A 17,126-nucleotide genomic window follows, 5' to 3' on the forward strand; every position below is an offset into this window, starting at 1 on the left:
TTATTAAGTGTACCAAATATAAACTTTGAGAAAAATGAAAAAAAGACACTATAAAAAAAAGTCAATGTGGAGCCCGGGATTGCCACCGGGTGAGACACAGGTTGGACAGCTGCAGCAGAGGGTCCTCTATGCTTCACACCGACCGTCCTGTCTGACCCATTTTTATACGATTTTCCTTGCCTGAGCCAGAGTCCCCTTTCTTCCTTTTCAAAGTGCATGTATTCATGTGGAGTTCTTTTCTCTGTGGCAAGTTGAACAATACGTGTCCGGAGAGTGATGAACACCTGTGTTTGCAGTCCCGGAATTCGGATTTGAGATGTACCTCCCTGATGGCTCTGACTATCTCGGTCTCGGATATTTATCGTGTATTTATCGTCCGGGTGTTTCTCGGACAACCTTGATGCATGATCCCTCTCTGGGCTGGCCACTTTCGTTCGCTTGTAAATAAAGTCCTCCCTCTCTCGTCCAGGTGGCTTTGACATGGTGTTGCAATCGCTGTTGCTGGCTTCTGCGATTTAAAAACTTCCTATAAGAGTATAATTTAACAGCACATAACTATAAAAGAGACGACAATTTTATTTGCACGAATTATCCTATAGACATATAACAGTCCTAATGATTCCTTGAGGCCTTGCAGTGTCACAATGTTCTCCATGGTTCCACAGGCCCCACAGTGTCATGTGACTCCTCTGTTCCATGAGTCCTGCAATGTCACAATGGACCTTTGGACCAATGGACCATGGGGCTTTGCAGTGTCACAACGCTCTCCTTTGGCTCCACAGGGTCACAATGGAGCACTGATTACAGGCAGCCTCTCTGTGTTACCCTGGAGCTTTGTTTCCGTGGGGTCTCGCAGTGTCCCAATGGAGCCTTGGCTGGATGGGGCCTCACAGTGTCACAATGATGCCTACATTCCACTGAGGCACACGGCGTCACTAGGGTCCCCTTGCTTCCATGAGGCCCAGCAATGTCACAGTGGTGTCCATGAATCCATGAGGACTCACAGTATCCCAATGGTCTCTTGATCTCACATGGTCCCACAGTGTCCCAATGGTCCCTTGGTCTCACAAGGCCCCACAGTGTCCCAATGGTCACTTCTTCTCACATGGCCCCACAGTGTAACAATGGTCCCTTGGTTCCATGGTTCCTGGTCTGGTGCATTCCCCTTTCCCCTTCTCAGGCCACCCTGCCAGCTGAGAAATGCTCACTGGGCCAGGGCCTTGGCCAGCAGCCCCTGGGCTCAGCTCCTCTGGAGCACATCAAAGACACTGTCTGCTCCAGGCTCAACCCTTCATCCCCTGGGGAGATGCCAAAGCCTCCACAGGGAGCATTTCCCTTTGCTCAGGGGAATTTCTCACAGGTGCCTTGTAGTGACTCTTTGTGTCTGTGTGCACACAGGAGTGCCTGTGCTCAGGGAAATGTGGCAGAAATGCTGCTCTCTGAGGGCTTTGATTGCCTTGGATAGCTGAGCCAGTCAGGCCTGGAAGTAAGGTTAAGTCATGTCACCCTGATTCTTAAGATTTTCTAAAGCCTTCTGAGTTTCCATTCTGTTGGAGAACCTTCCCACACAATTTCACTCAACAACATATTGTTTACAATCTTTTATGGGGCTGGACAAACTTGATGTACTAGTGCTTTGTCCAATGTCTTTGGACAGGTGGTCCATTCACTCTCCAATCCAATGTCACCGTTGGGAAAGTATAAAAGTTGGAGTCAGAGAATAAACTTTTCTCTTTACCTTGAAAATAGCAGGTGGCTCGCCTCGTGCTTTCACGTGTCTTATAGCGACAAAGTCACAAGCTGTAAGCAAAGTTAAATGCTGCTAAGAGTTGTTCTTTTGCTAATTTGTGAAGCTTAATAGAAGTTCTAAGCGAAGTTGAATATTGTTAAGTGTTATTCCACAGCTCTGTTTAGCTTTTAGGCTGTATTCCTTTTATCCTTGCCCTCACTGTCCTTTCGTCACACACACACACACACACACACACACACCCACACACACACACACACGCACAAACACACAGAGACACACAGACACCGGGACAGTTCTTGACTCCTTTTCGGTTTGATTGCCTGGATTTTGTTTGGTTTTGTTGTTGCTTTGTTTCCTTGGTGTGCCTGAAGTGTCCAGTCAGGAGCAGAGTGACTCTTGCCAAGGAACTCTGTGGTGCTGTCACTTAATATTAAAGCTGTTTTATGCTACTCCCCTGCTGGGGATTTTTAAAGTGCTCTCAAGCCCTCCTTCATAAGAGGGTGAAGGAGCCCTGGCCAAGCTCTGGCCCTGGGGGCACAGGGATGCTGCTAGGGGGTCCCTGTCTCCCTGTTCCAACTGTGACGGCCCTGAGTCCCTGTCCCCGTGTCAGGCTCTGGGCTTGATCTCCTCGAACATCCTCAGCAGGGGGCTGCAGCGCCAGGGGCAGGGGGACCCAGAGGGACACGGGATGCCACCGGGCACGAGCAGCTTTGGACTTCTCTGGGAGGAACTGTGAGTGGGAGCTGGCTTGAAGTGACCTCCCCAGTAAGGTCACAGAGCCCCTGAGATGTCACACTGCCTCCTGGGATGTCACAGCCCACCCTGAGATCTCACAAATCCCCCTTGTGATGTCACAGAGCCAGTGCTGCTCTAGCACTCTGGGATGTCATACAGTTGCGCTGTGATGGCACAGAAGACTCTGGCATCACAAAGTCAGCCCGTGTCACAATCCTTTAGTGCAAGCGGGAATCATGACAGTTCATTTTCCCCATCTCAGAATTAGCAGAAGTAGATAGGCTTATCATGAGAAACCGAATGTGATGAACATGTTAGAAATGCAAGGCTCCAAGTTATTAATTTTTAATTTAATAAAAGTTATTAAGTGTACCAAATATAAACTTTGAGAAAAATGAAAAAAAGACACTATAAAAAAAAGTCAATGTGGAGCCCGGGATTGCCACCGGGTGAGACACAGGTTGGACAGCTGCAGCAGAGGGTCCTCTATGCTTCACACCGACCGTCCTGTCTGACCCATTTTTATACGATTTTCCTTGCCTGAGCCAGAGTCCCCTTTCTTCCTTTTCAAAGTGCATGTATTCATGTGGAGTTCTTTTCTCTGTGGCAAGTTGAACAATACGTGTCCGGAGAGTGATGAACACCTGTGTTTGCAGTCCCGGAATTCGGATTTGAGATGTACCTCCCTGATGGCTCTGACTATCTCGGTCTCGGATATTTATCGTGTATTTATCGTCCGGGTGTTTCTCGGACAACCTTGATGCATGATCCCTCTCTGGGCTGGCCACTTTCGTTCGCTTGTAAATAAAGTCCTCCCTCTCTCGTCCAGGTGGCTTTGACATGGTGTTGCAATCGCTGTTGCTGGCTTCTGCGATTTAAAAACTTCCTATAAGAGTATAATTTAACAGCACATAACTATAAAAGAGACGACAATTTTATTTGCACGAATTATCCTATAGACATATAACAGTCCTAATGATTCCTTGAGGCCTTGCAGTGTCACAATGTTCTCCATGGTTCCACAGGCCCCACAGTGTCATGTGACTCCTCTGTTCCATGAGTCCTGCAATGTCACAATGGACCTTTGGACCAATGGACCATGGGGCTTTGCAGTGTCACAACGCTCTCCTTTGGCTCCACAGGGTCACAATGGAGCACTGATTACAGGCAGCCTCTCTGTGTTACCCTGGAGCTTTGTTTCCGTGGGGTCTCGCAGTGTCCCAATGGAGCCTTGGTTGGATGGGGCCTCACAGTGTCACAATGATGCCTACATTCCACTGAGGCACACGGCGTCACTAGGGTCCCCTTGCTTCCATGAGGCCCAGCAATGTCACAGTGGTGTCCATGAATCCATGAGGACTCACAGTATCCCAATGGTCTCTTGATCTCACATGGTCCCACAGTGTCCCAATGGTCCCTTGGTGTCACAAGGCCCCACAGTGTCCCAATGGTCACTTCTTCTCACATGGCCCCACAGTGTAACAATGGTCCCTTGGTTCCATGGTTCCTGGTCTGGTGCATTCCCCTTTCCCCTTCTCAGGCCACCCTGCCAGCTGAGAAATGCTCACTGGGCCTGGGCCTTGGCCAGCAGCCCCTGGGCTCAGCTCCTCTGGAGCTCATCACAGACACTGTCTGCTCCAGGCTCAACCCTTCATTTCCTGGGGAGATGCCAAAGCCTCCACAGGAAACATTTCCCTTTGCTCAGGGGAATTTCACACAGGTGACTTGTAGTGACTCTTTGTGTCTGTGTGCACACAGGAGTGCCTGTGCTCAGGGAAATGTGGCAGAAATGCTGCTCTCTGAGGGCTTTGATTGCCTTGGATAGCTGAGCCAGTCAGGCCTGGAAGTAAGGTTAAGTCATGTCACCCTGATTCTTAAGATTTTCTAAAGCCTTCTGAGTTTCCATTCTGTTGGAGAACCTTCCCACACAATTTCTGTCAACAACATATTGTTTACAATCTTTTATGGGGCTGGACAAACTTGATGTACTAGTGCTTTGTCCAATGTCTTTGGACAGGTGGTCCATTCACTCTCCAATCCAATGTCACCTTTGGGAAAGTATAAAAGTTGGAGTCAGAGAATAAACTTTTCTCTTTACCTTGAAAATAGCAGGTGGCTCGCGTCGTGCTTTCACGTGTCTTATAGCGACAAAGTCACAAGCTGTAAGCAAAGTTAAATGCTGCTAAGAGTTGTTCTTTTGCTAATTTGTGAAGCTTAATAGAAGTTCTAAGCGAAGTTGAATATTGTTAAGTGTTATTCCACAGCTCTGTTTAGCTTTTAGGCTGTATTCCTTTTATCCTTGCCCTCACTGTCCTTTCGTCACACACACACACACACACACACACACACCCCCACACACACACACACGCACAAACACACAGAGACACACAGACACCGGGACAGTTCTTGACTCCTTTTCGGTTTGATTGCCTGGATTTTGTTTGGTTTTGTTGTTGCTTTGTTTCCTTGGTGTGCCTGAAGTGTCCAGTCAGGAGCAGAGTGACTCTTGCCAAGGAACTCTGTGGTGCTGTCACTTAATATTAAAGCTGTTTTATGCTACTCCCCTGCTGGGGATTTTTAAAGTGCTCTCAAGCCCTCCTTCATAAGAGGGTGAAGGAGCCCTGGCCAAGCTCTGGCCCTGGGGGCACAGGGATGCTGCTAGGGGGTCCCTGTCTCCCTGTTCCAACTGTGACGGCCCTGAGTCCCTGTCCCCGTGTCAGGCTCTGGGCTTGATCTCCTCGAACATCCTCAGCAGGGGGCTGCAGCGCCAGGGGCAGGGGGACCCAGAGGGACACGGGATGCCACCGGGCACGAGCAGCTTTGGACTTCTCTGGGAGGAACTGTGAGTGGGAGCTGGCTTGAAGTGACCTCCCCAGTAAGGTCACAGAGCCCCTGAGATGTCACACTGCCTCCTGGGATGTCACAGCCCACCCTGAGATCTCACAAATCCCCCTTGTGATGTCACAGAGCCAGTGCTGCTCTAGCACTCTGGGATGTCATACAGTTGCGCTGTGATGGCACAGAAGACTCTGGCATCACAAAGTCAGCCCGTGTCACAATCCTCTAGTGCAAGCGGGAATCATGACAGTTCATTTTCCCCATCTCAGAATTAGCAGAAGTAGATAGGCTTATCATGAGAAACCGAATGTGATGAACATGTTAGAAATGCAAGGCTCCAAGTTATTAATTTTTAATTTAATAAAAGTTATTAAGTGTACCAAATATAAACTTTGAGAAAAATGAAAAAAAGCCACTATAAAAAAAAGTCAATGTGGAGCCCGGGATTGCCACCGGGTGAGACACAGGTTGGACAGCTGCAGCAGAGGGTCCTCTATGCTTCACACCGACCGTCCTGTCTGACCCATTTTTATACGATTTTCCTTGCCTGAGTGTTGCCTTCAGGGGAAGGCAAGGCGACCTGGTTTCAAGGAACAGCACGGCAGCCCAGTCTCCCCTGGGCCACTCGGGCCAACGACACACGCAGGCACCAGTGTGGTGGACGGTCGAAAGCCTTTATTATCTTATCTCATGGGTTTAAATAGTCTTGGGGGACTCTGCTACGTCAGGGGGGGTTGGTAGGGTCTCTAGGGTTAGTCAGGAGTGGAAAACTACTGGGTTAGGTGTGGTTACATTCTTTGGGGTAAATGGATAACATGCTGCAGGGTGAGAGGGGGAAGGGGTCTTTCTTTCCGTCACATCCCGAAATCTTCCGTTCGCCTGTCCCTATCTACTACATCTCCCCCCTCCTTTTCATAGGTAACATGAGGTAGTCGTAGATATAGGCACTGGGGTGAGGTACAAACTTGTAACTTGGTAAGGAAAAAAGGGTTTTTGGTAAACCTGAGTAAATCTCGCAAGGTGAGTTTTGAAGGCTTTTGCAGCTGATTGTATTCGCAGTTTTTGGTTCACAGCATTTGTTGTTGGCCCACGAACAGAATGTTTGCCCGTTCTAGACGGGCCTGAACAAACGAGACTAGCTTGTTCAGCAGGCATGGTCCTATGGTAACAGCTAAAAGCAGTATTGCCAGTGGACCTACTAGGGCAGAAATTAAAGTGGTGAGCCAAGGTGATTGATTGAACCAGGATTCGAACCAGCTCTGCTGGGTTTCCTTGTCTCTCTTTCTTTGAGCCAGTCTATCTCGGAGTTCTGCCATGGAGTCTTTAACGACTCCTGTATGATCTGCATAAAAGCAGCATTCTTCTTTCAAAGCTGCACACAGTCCTCCTTGTTGCATGAACAAGAGGTCCAGTCCTCGCCTATTCTGTAAAACTACTTCTGAAAGCGAAGAGACTGATTTCTCTAGATAGGAGATGGATTTCTTGATCCTCTGCAGGTCTTCATCGATGGTCATTTGCAGCTGAGAGAGTCCGTGCTGTTGGGTTGTGATGGCTGAGACACCTGTGGCTGTACCAGCTGCTCCCAGGCTGAGCAGCATTGCGATAGTTATACCTGTGATTATTTCTCTTTTGTGCAGTCTGTCAGGTTCTTCGAAAAGGTGGTACACTTCTTCATCTGAGTGGTATAGGACCCTAGGAACAATCAGAACTTGGACACAGAAGTCAATAGAGTCATTAAATTTGGCAAGGAACACACAAGGACTCACTCCGGATCGCTGGCAAACCCACATCTCAGATGCGGATGGGACTACCCACTTACCGATCTTTCTGTTGGGCTTGACAACTTTAGTGCAGAAGTTGCCTTTCTGCTTTGCTAAAGTTGCATTACCAAAACATTTGCCTTGTCCTGTGATTTGACTCAGGGTGATTCCTCTGCGGGGAGTGTCCCATCTGCACTGCTGGGGGGCACTGGCTGTGGAGTAACTGAAGGGGGTGTCTAAAGCGATGCCTTCGTAGAAAGGGGGTTTAACATCATAACAAAGCCAACAGGAGTTAGTCAGGTTCGGTTTGGTTTCGTTTAGGGTTAGAAAGGTAGCTTCTAGCATACGAAAAATTGGGTTTGGATCGGACTCGGCTGTGCGGCTTATCTGGAATACATCTGCATGGCCAGCCAGGGTGTCGGTGACTTTTGGGGGCAAGGTTTTGGGGTGGGTTGTGTTTTTCCCTTTGAGCACATTCCTGATAACTTTATTGGGTCCTACTGGTCGAGGTGCTGGTGGTTGGAGTTTGATAATTCGTACATTCACCCACCTTCTCGGTCCTCTGAGGACCACTGTCCACGTTCTACCCGTGGTCCAACTAGGGTGGTCTGGCTGTAAAACGGTCATGTTATAACTTACACATCCCCGATATCTAGGCTGTGCATTGTGATCTCCGCAGCCAAAGGGTGCCCAGGTGAACTGTAAGAATTTGTCGGGCTCCTGTGGTTGCCACCCATCTCCCCATGGTCTGGCATCTGTAACAATGGTTTCGCAGCCCCAATATCCGCAATGTCCCCACCCCGGGTAGTCACAGTACCTTTTCCCTGGGTTGGACGCTGGGCACCAGTAGGCTGTGTACATGAGTACGATACGTGGGTTTATGGGCCGTTGTTTTGGTTGTCCTGGAAACAGATCGGCTATGTGGAACACGAAGGATGGGGTGTTTGCTGTGGTGACCTCTTTGAACACCTTGTCACTTGAGAGATGTTGCATCACCCACCTGAATGGCGGTGTGGGACTCTTGGGTTTTGTCTGGCAGCTTGTTGGTCCGTCATCTCCCTCTGGAACAGGGGTGTACACATCACGGGGACGGTCCACGAGCATGTCCTGCAAGTAGAAACTCACAGTTTTTCATTAGCTTCATTCTGAAAGGTCAGGTTTGATTGACCTGAGTGGACACCATTTGGTTTTGCCCTCTTTTTTGACTGCCGCGTACCCTCGTCCCGTAAGCACCAGTCTCCAGCCCCGTTCCCATTCACCTAGCTCGTTTCTGATCATGACCTGCGGGCCCTCCTCTAGTGTCTGGGTGGCCCAGTGCTTTCGTATGGGACTGTTTGTCTCATCTCCCCTAGGGAATTGGTTCAGTGCTAGCAATGCGGTTGCCAGCATACGCGTTTGGTCTTTTGAGGGAATGGAATTGGCAAAGCCCTCTGCCTTTGCCAATACTTCTAACTTGGCTTTTAGGGTTTGGTTTGCTCGCTCAACAATGGCCTGTCCGGTGCTGTTATATGGAATTCCCTGTACTAAGGTGATGCCCCACACCGAGGCGAATTCCTGCACTGATTTGGAGATAAAATTGGAAGCATTGTCAGTTTTAATTTGCTTGGGGATACCAAGCCATGCCATAACTGTCAGCCAGTGCTGGATTGTGGCCTTAGAGTTGGATTTGAGGTGCTGTGTTGCTATGATCACTCCACTGTAAGTGTCTACTGTCACTGCAAGCCATGCTCGGGGCTTCAGCAGTTCGCAGAGAGTGAAGTCTGACTGTCAGATTTCTGAGGCCTTGAGACCTCTCGGGTTGACCCCACCAGTCCATAGGGGTGATTTCTGGCAGTGAGGGCAAGTGGCCACTACGTGTCTCGCGTCTGCTGTCGAGATCCCACATCTCTTTGCCAGTGCTTTGGCTCCGATGTGGAGTGACTCGTGTAGTTGACGAGCTTCCTGCAATGTCCACACTCCCTTCGCCGCGGCATCTGCTTTGTCATTTCCAGTCTGGAAGAAGCCCTTGACTGGGTTATGGCTGTTGATGTGAATGACAGACACAGTGCCCTGTCGTGAGGAGAGTGCCTCTTCAAGCATCGAGGCCACTGTAGATGTTGACACACCTGGTCCTGACATGGCTAGGCAAAGCTTTGCCACGAATATAGAGTCTGTTACGATGTTGAGGTGTTCATCTTGGAAGAGTCCGCATGCCAAGACCACTGCTGCTGCTTCTAGCTGTTGCACTGACAGCGTGGGGTCACAAGTTTTGACGCAATGCCATGTTTCTTCTGCCTGCCACACCGCTGCTGCAGTAGAAGTCGTGGAGGAGGCGTCTGTAAAAACCGTCGGTCCTGGCTGTGGTCTGTCTATGACCTTTGGTGGCACGTCTACGTCGACAATGGTCAGTAGCTGGGTCCAAGGTGGTCTGGTGGCGTAGGAGACTTCTCCTCCGAAGCCAGTGAGAGCGAGGGCCAGGTGCTCCGATATCGCAGTTGACTCTACAGTCGGTTGCTTGCGGAAGGGGAGATGGATCCTTGCCGGCTCGGTCCCCAGGTGTCTTAGGGCGAGCTTCCTGCCTTTCATGATGAGGTTAGCAACGCATTCGACTCCTGGGGAAAACGCTCGAGTTGGTCTTCCGAGGACCACCCATTGGATCGGCTGGGATTTTTCGGAAGGTCCTTGGGCCAGTGCTCCCACTCTTCCTTTCTGCGTGAAGTGGACATATAAATCTAGCGGTACACTTGGGTTCCACCTGGCAAGCATGCCAGTGGACATCTGATGTTCTATGAAGTTGAGGGATTTCGTTGCTTGTGGTGTCAGCTCCTTGGGGTCCCAGGGGTGTTTTCCTTTCAGGAGGTCATATAAGGGGTCCATGACCTCTGGAGGAATTAGGATGATGTTGCGGAGCCACTGTAGAGATCCCACAAGGCGCTGCATGTCATGGAGGGTCTTGATGTCTCGGCGGACCTTCATCCTGGGTGGAGTCACGTAGGAACTTGTGACCCCCACTCCCAGGAAGGTCACGCACGGTCCTCTCTTGATCTTTGTGTTCGCGATCTCAAAGCCGTTGGCCTGGAGAGTTTCTGTGATCGTGGACACTAGGTGGTCCACTTGGCTTGCTGATGGTGCAGCGACGAGGATGTCGTCCATGTACTGAATGATGGTTGCAGCAGGGTGGGAGTGTCGGACTGGCATCAGTGCCCTGTCTACGGTGATTTGGCATATGGTTGGGCTGTCTACGAGACCTTGTGGTAGCACCTTCCATTGGAAGCGGAGGTTGGGTCGCTCGCCATTTGGGAACACGATGGAAAAGGCAAATCGTTCTTTGTCCTCAGCATGCAGGGGTATTGAAAAGAAACAGTCTTTGATGTCCAGCACTGCGCATGGCTGCCCTTCGGGGATGGCTGAGTTCGCGGGCAGCAGTGTTTGAACTGGACCCATGGGCTGGATTGTCTTGTTCACCTCCCTCAGGTCGTGGATGAGACGATAACCTTCTCCAGATCTCTTGGGGATTACAAACACGGGGGTGTTCCACGGGCTGGTGGAGGGCTCTATGTGACCCTTTTGCAGCTCGCGGTCGACCAGTTCTAGCAAGGCTGCCATTCGAGGCTTTGACAGGGGCCACTGCTCGACCCATACGGGGTCTGGTGATTTTCAAGTCAGTTTGATTGGCAGCAGTGGGTGTACGGCAGTGGCCCTTATTATAAATTTGTAATCCTGACTCCTAACATAGCAAGGATGTCCCTTCCTATCAGGGGTGGAGAGTTTTGCAAAATGTAGGGGTGGATTGCTACTGTTTGTTCTGGTCCCTTTTTTGTATGAAGCGTTATGGCTACTAATTGGGTGCTTTTCCAAGCTCGGGACGGCCCTCCCACTCCGTTCACTGGGGGGACTTCTTTGCATTGCCAGTGTCGGGGCCACAGTGCTTGGGGAAAAATCGAGCAGTCTGCTCCTGTGTCTGCCCAAAACCGAAGCCCTATGACATGGGGGTCCTGACTGCCATAAAGGCGGCACGTCCCCCACACCTTCGGTGGCTCCTTCCCTATTTTCATGGCCAGGGCCACCCAGGGGTCCCGTTCTGGGGCGTCCCCTGCTGACCCTGCGGCACAGGCGCTGCTTGCGGCGGTAGTGGGTACGAAGGTACCGCAGGCTGTGTTGCGAAATTTGCTGGCGAGGGTACGAAGCTGGCTGTCTCCTGTGGGGGTATGGGGTATAAGGGCGCCCCGTCCCACTGGGGGTTGGCATAGATGGGCTGCCTTGCATTTGCAGCGGGAGGAGGCTGGGTGCAGCCCGCACGCCCCCTCCCTCTCCCGTTTCCCTGGGGCCGGGACCTGCATTCCTTGGCCAGATGCCCCTTCCTCCCGCAGCTCCAACAGGCTCCTCTCTGGCGTGTTTGGGGTGGAGGCGCCGCGGCGGGCTGCCGTGTCGGCTGGGGACAGCTCACCGCGATGTGACCTGCTTCACCACACTTGAAACACGCCATGGCACTGGTCAGGGTGTGGACGGCTGCCTGAATGGGTGTCAGGTGTTCTTCCCTCACTACATGTCTGATCATGTCAGCCAGGCTGGCTCCGGCTGGCAGGGAACGTAAGATATCTTTGGTGACAGAGTTGCACTGCTGGCGCAAGCAGTCAGCTACCACGGGGCCCTTTGCCTCTGCCGGCAGGGTAGAGGAGTCTATTGCTGCCTGCAGGCGATCCACAAACTGCGTGAAGCTTTCGCTCTCTGCCTGCCTCACGGTGGACCACGGCGATGGCTTGGCCACGACCCGAGAGGCTGCACGAATAGCCTCCCTAGCAGCCTGAGTGGTCGCCCTGACTTCCTCAGCCCGCATCTGCGTGGCTTGTTGCTGAGGCGTGATCATATCATCGTGCTTTCCCATAAGCCTGGATAGAGTCGATCTGTGTAGTGGCTGCCTCGCGCCAGATGCTTGGGCTAATAGCTTTGTACAATTATCCTCCCATTCTTGTCTAAATACAATCATTCCCGCGCCATCAAGTATCATACGACCTATTCGCTCGATATCAAAGGGAAGCAGGTCGTCATTACTAAAAAGACCATCAATTAGTGTAGAGACCATGGCCGAATTGATTCCTTTTTCTGCAATGGCTTTGACAATTGATTGTACATCTTTTGGGTTTACCGGGGCATATACCCTCTGCTGGTTCCCTTCCGGGCCGGTGATCCTCACCGGGAAGGCTTGTACGGCGGCCGCTGGGGACCATTCAGCACAGGCTATTTTTATTTCTCCCCAGTCGGTAAACTGGGCTGGTTCGTATTGTGGCTGCTTTTCGGTGCGGCTTAAAGCTTTACTTGGTTTTGTTTTAAATTGCATTGGCTCTATTCTCTTCGTCTCAGAGTCCCAGCCGGCTCCCGGCAGCTCTTCCGAGCTGCCGGAGCTGCTGCCGGACTCCGAGTCGGAAGTCGAATGCCAGCGCACTTCCGGGGCTCGGTGTCGTTTTGTGCGGCTCCGACCCCGCTCCTCCCCCCGGGGGTGGCGCCGCTGCCGCTCCCCGGGCTCGCCCTGCCTCCTGCAGGGGTGGGTTTCTCCCTTATATGGTGGCAGCGTCAGGCGCGGCTGCCGATCGGCTCCGAGCCCTCTGCTGCTCTCCTCCTCTTTCTCCCGCACACGCGCATTAGCGAAACTCCGCGCCTCTGGGCTCTTCGCGCCGAGACTGCCCGCGCCCCGCCCCTCCCCTTGGCTGCCGGCGCCATTTTCAAAGGCGTATGGAGGCGGCGTGGGCAAGATCTCCTCCCGAGCCGCGGCTCCCGCGGCTCTGGCTTCCCCCGCCAGTCCCTGCCAACAGAGCTCTGCGTGCTGCTGCACCTCCGGTACCGGGTCACTGACCGGCGGTGGCGGGGCGGATGGGGAAGCCGCGGATTTTTGGGAGGTTTCCGCGGGGGGTCCCGGGCCCCCGCCCGGGGAGGGGGGCGACGCGCCGGCCCCCCCCGGATCCCCGCTCCCGGGCGGGTCACCCTCAGGGGTAGTTTGCGTTGCCGCTCCTACCCCTAGCTTGGGTGTAACCAATAAACACCTACGCGCTGCGCTCCATGTCTCCTGCTCTTCTATTGCTCTGCGCAGAGCTTTCTCTACTTTTCCCCACGCCTTAAGGCATTTGCCGCTGCCTGAGGATTTCGTGTCCTCGGCCAGCGCGGCTGTGCATTTTTCCCATATCTCCGGATGTAAAACATCCACAGGGCGTTCAATTGCCCCAAGCTCAAGCAGCCTTGCTATAGCAAGATAAAAGTCTTTGAGCTTACACTCAATTCCCCATTGCTTATGAACTTCACTTACGACCCTGGCAATGGCATCCATGATGATCGCGGGTCCTGGGACGTCTCACTTGCCGAGAACACGGTTCCACCGGTCCGGCCGCTGCTCTTGTCCAGGCGACACCCGCTACCCGAGCGAATTATTCCCGGGCTTCGGCACCTGAGCCAGAGTCCCCTTTCTTCCTTTTCAAAGTGCATGTATTCATGTGGAGTTCTTTTCTCTGTGGCAAGTTGAACAATACGTGTCCGGAGAGTGATGAACACCTGTGTTTGCAGTCCCGGAATTCGGATTTGAGATGTACCTCCCTGATGGCTCTGACTATCTCGGTCTCGGATATTTATAGTGTATTTATCGTCCGGGTGTTTCTCGGACAACCTTGATGCATGATCCCTCTCTGGGCTGGCCACTTTCGTTCGCTTGTAAATAAAGTCCTCCCTCTCTCGTCCAGGTGGCTTTGACATGGTGTTGCAATCGCTGTTGCTGGCTTGTGCGATTTAAAAACTTCCTATAAGAGTATAATTTAACAGCACATAACTATAAAAGAGACGACAATTTTATTTGCACGAATTATCCTATAGACATATAACAGTCCTAATGATTCCTTGAGGCCTTGCAGTGTCACAATGTTCTCCATGGTTCCACAGGCCCCACAGTGTCATGTGACTCCTCTGTTCCATGAGTCCTGCAATGTCACAATGGACCTTTGGACCAATGGACCATGGGGCTTTGCAGTGTCACAACGCTCTCCTTTGGCTCCACAGGGTCACAATGGAGCACTGATTACAGGCAGCCTCTCTGTGTTACCCTGGAGCTTTGTTTCCGTGGGGTCTCGCAGTGTCCCAATGGAGCCTTGGCTGGATGGGGCCTCACAGTGTCACAATGATGCCTACATTCCACTGAGGCACACGGCGTCACTAGGGTCCCCTTGCTTCCATGAGGCCCAGCAATGTCACAGTGGTGTCCATGAATCCATGAGGACTCACAGTATCCCAATGGTCTCTTGATCTCACATGGTCCCACAGTGTCCCAATGGTCCCTTGGTCTCACAAGGCCCCACAGTGTCCCAATGGTCACTTCTTCTCACATGGCCCCACAGTGTAACAATGGTCCCTTGGTTCCATGGTTCCTGGTCTGGTGCATTCCCCTTTCCCCTTCTCAGGCCACCCTGCCAGCTGAGAAATGCTCACTGGGCCAGGGCGTTGGCCAGCAGGCCCTGGGCTCAGCTCCTCTGGAGCTCATCAAAGACACTGTCTGCTCCAGGCTCAACCCTTCATCCCCTGGGGAGATGCCAAAGCCTCCACAGGGAGCATTTCCCTTTGCTCAGGGGAATTTCTCACAGGTGCCTTGTAGTGACTCTTTGTGTCTGTGTGCACACAGGAGTGCCTGTGCTCAGGGAAATGTGGCAGAAATGCTGCTCTCTGAGGGCTTTGATTGCCTTGGATAGCTGAGCCAGTCAGGCCTGGAAGTAAGGTTAAGTCATGTCACCCTGATTCTTAAGATTTTCTAAAGCCTTCTGAGTTTCCATTCTGTTGGAGAACCTTCCCACACAATTTCTGTCAACAACATATTGTTTACAATCTTTTGTGGGGCTGGACAAACTTGATGTACTAGTGCTTTGTCCAATGTCTTTGGACAGGTGGTCCATTCACTCTCCAATCCAATGTCACCTTTGGGAAAGTATAAAAGTTGGAGTCAGAGAATAAACTTTTCTCTTTACCTTGAAAATAGCAGGTGGCTCGCCTCGTGCTTTCACGTGTCTTATAGCGACAAAGTCACAAGCTGTAAGCAAAGTTAAATGCTGCTAAGAGTTGTTCTTTTGCTAATTTGTGAAGCTTAATAGAAGTTATAAGCGAAGTTGAATATTGTTAAGTGTTATTCCACAGCTCTGTTTAGCTTTTAGGCTGTATTCCTTTTATCCTTGCCCTCACTGTCCTTTCGTCACACACACACACACACACACACACACACACCCACACACACACACACACACACAAACACACAGAGACACACAGACACCGGGACAGTTCTTGACTCCTTTTTGGTTTGATTGCCTGGATTTTGTTTGGTTTTGTTGTTGCTTTGTTTCCTTGGTGTGCCTGAAGTGTCCAGTCAGGAGCAGAGTGACTCTTGCCAAGGAACTCTGTGGTGCTGTCACTTAATATTAAAGCTGTTTTATGCTACTCCCCTGCTGGGGATTTTTAAAGTGCTCTCAAGCCCTCCTTCATAAGAGGGTGAAGGAGCCCTGGCCAAGCTCTGGCCCTGGGGGCACAGGGATGCTGCTAGGGGGTCCCTGTCTCCCTGTTCCAACTGTGACGGCCCTGAGTCCCTGTCCCCGTGTCAGGCTCTGGGCTTGATCTCCTCGAACATCCTCAGCGGGAGGCTGCAGCGCCAGGGGCAGGGGGACCCAGAGGGACACGGGATGCCACTGTGCACCAGCAGCTTTGGACTTCTCTGGGAGGAACTGTGAGTGGGAGCTGGCTTGAAGTGACCTCCCCAGTAAGGTCACAGAGCCCCTGAGATGTCACACTGCCTCCTGGGATGTCACAGCCCACCCTGAGATCTCACAAATCCCCCTTGTGATGTCACAGAGCCAGTGCTGCTCTAGCACTCTGGGATGTCATACAGTTGCGCTGTGATGGCACAGAAGACTCTGGCATCACAAAGTCAGCCCGTGTCACAATCCTTTAGTGCAAGCGGGAATCATGACAGTTCATTTTCCCCATCTCAGAATTAGCAGAAGTAGATAGGCTTATCATGAGAAACCGAATGTGATGAACATGTTAGAAATGCAAGGCTCCAAGTTATTAATTTTTAATTTAATAAAAGTTATTAAGTGTACCAAATATAAACTTTGAGAAAAATGAAAAAAAGACACTATAAAAAAAAGTCAATGTGGAGCCCGGGATTGCCACCGGGTGAGACACAGGTTGGACAGCTGCAGCAGAGGGTCCTCTATGCTTCACACCGACCGTCCTGTCTGACCCATTTTTATACGATTTTCCTTGCCTGAGCCAGAGTCCCCTTTCTTCCTTTTCGGAGTGCATGTATTCATGTGGAGTTCTTTTCTCTGTGGCAAGTTGAACAATACGTGTCCGGAGAGTGATGAACACCTGTGTTTGCAGTCCCGGAATTCGGATTTGAGATGTACCTCCCTGATGGCTCTGACTATCTCGGTCTCGGATATTTATCGTGTATTTATCGTCCGGGTGTTTCTTGGACAACCTTGATGCATGATCCCTCTCTGGGCTGGCCACTTTCGTTCGCTTGTAAATAAAGTCCTCCCTCTCTCGTCCAGGTGGCTTTGACATGGTGTTGCAATCGCTGTTGCTGGCTTGTGCGATTTAAAAACTTCCTATAAGAGTATAATTTAACAGCACATAACTATAAAAGAGACGACAATTTTATTTGCACGAATTATCCTATAGACATATAATAGTCCTAATGATTCCTTGAGGCCTTGCAGTGTCACAATGTTCTCCATGGTTCCACAGGCCCCACAGTGTCATGTGACTCCTCTGTTCCATGAGTCCTGCAATGTCACAATGGACCTTTGGACCAATGGACCATGGGGCTTTGCAGTGTCACAACGGTCTCCTTTGGCTCCACAGGGTCACAATGGAGCACTGATTACAGGCAGCCTCTCTGTGTTACCCTGGAGCTTTGTTTCCGTGAGGTCTCGCAGTGTCCCAATGGAGCCTTGGCTGGATGGGGCCTCACAGTGTCACAATGATGCCTACATTCCACTGAGGCACATGGCGTCACTAGGGTCCCCTTGCTTCCATGAGGC

This window comes from Lonchura striata, chromosome 31 (genome assembly GCF_050655825.1).
Source record: "Lonchura striata isolate lonStrDom1 chromosome 31, ASM5065582v1, whole genome shotgun sequence".
In the NCBI taxonomy this organism is placed as follows: Eukaryota; Metazoa; Chordata; class Aves; order Passeriformes; family Estrildidae; genus Lonchura; species Lonchura striata.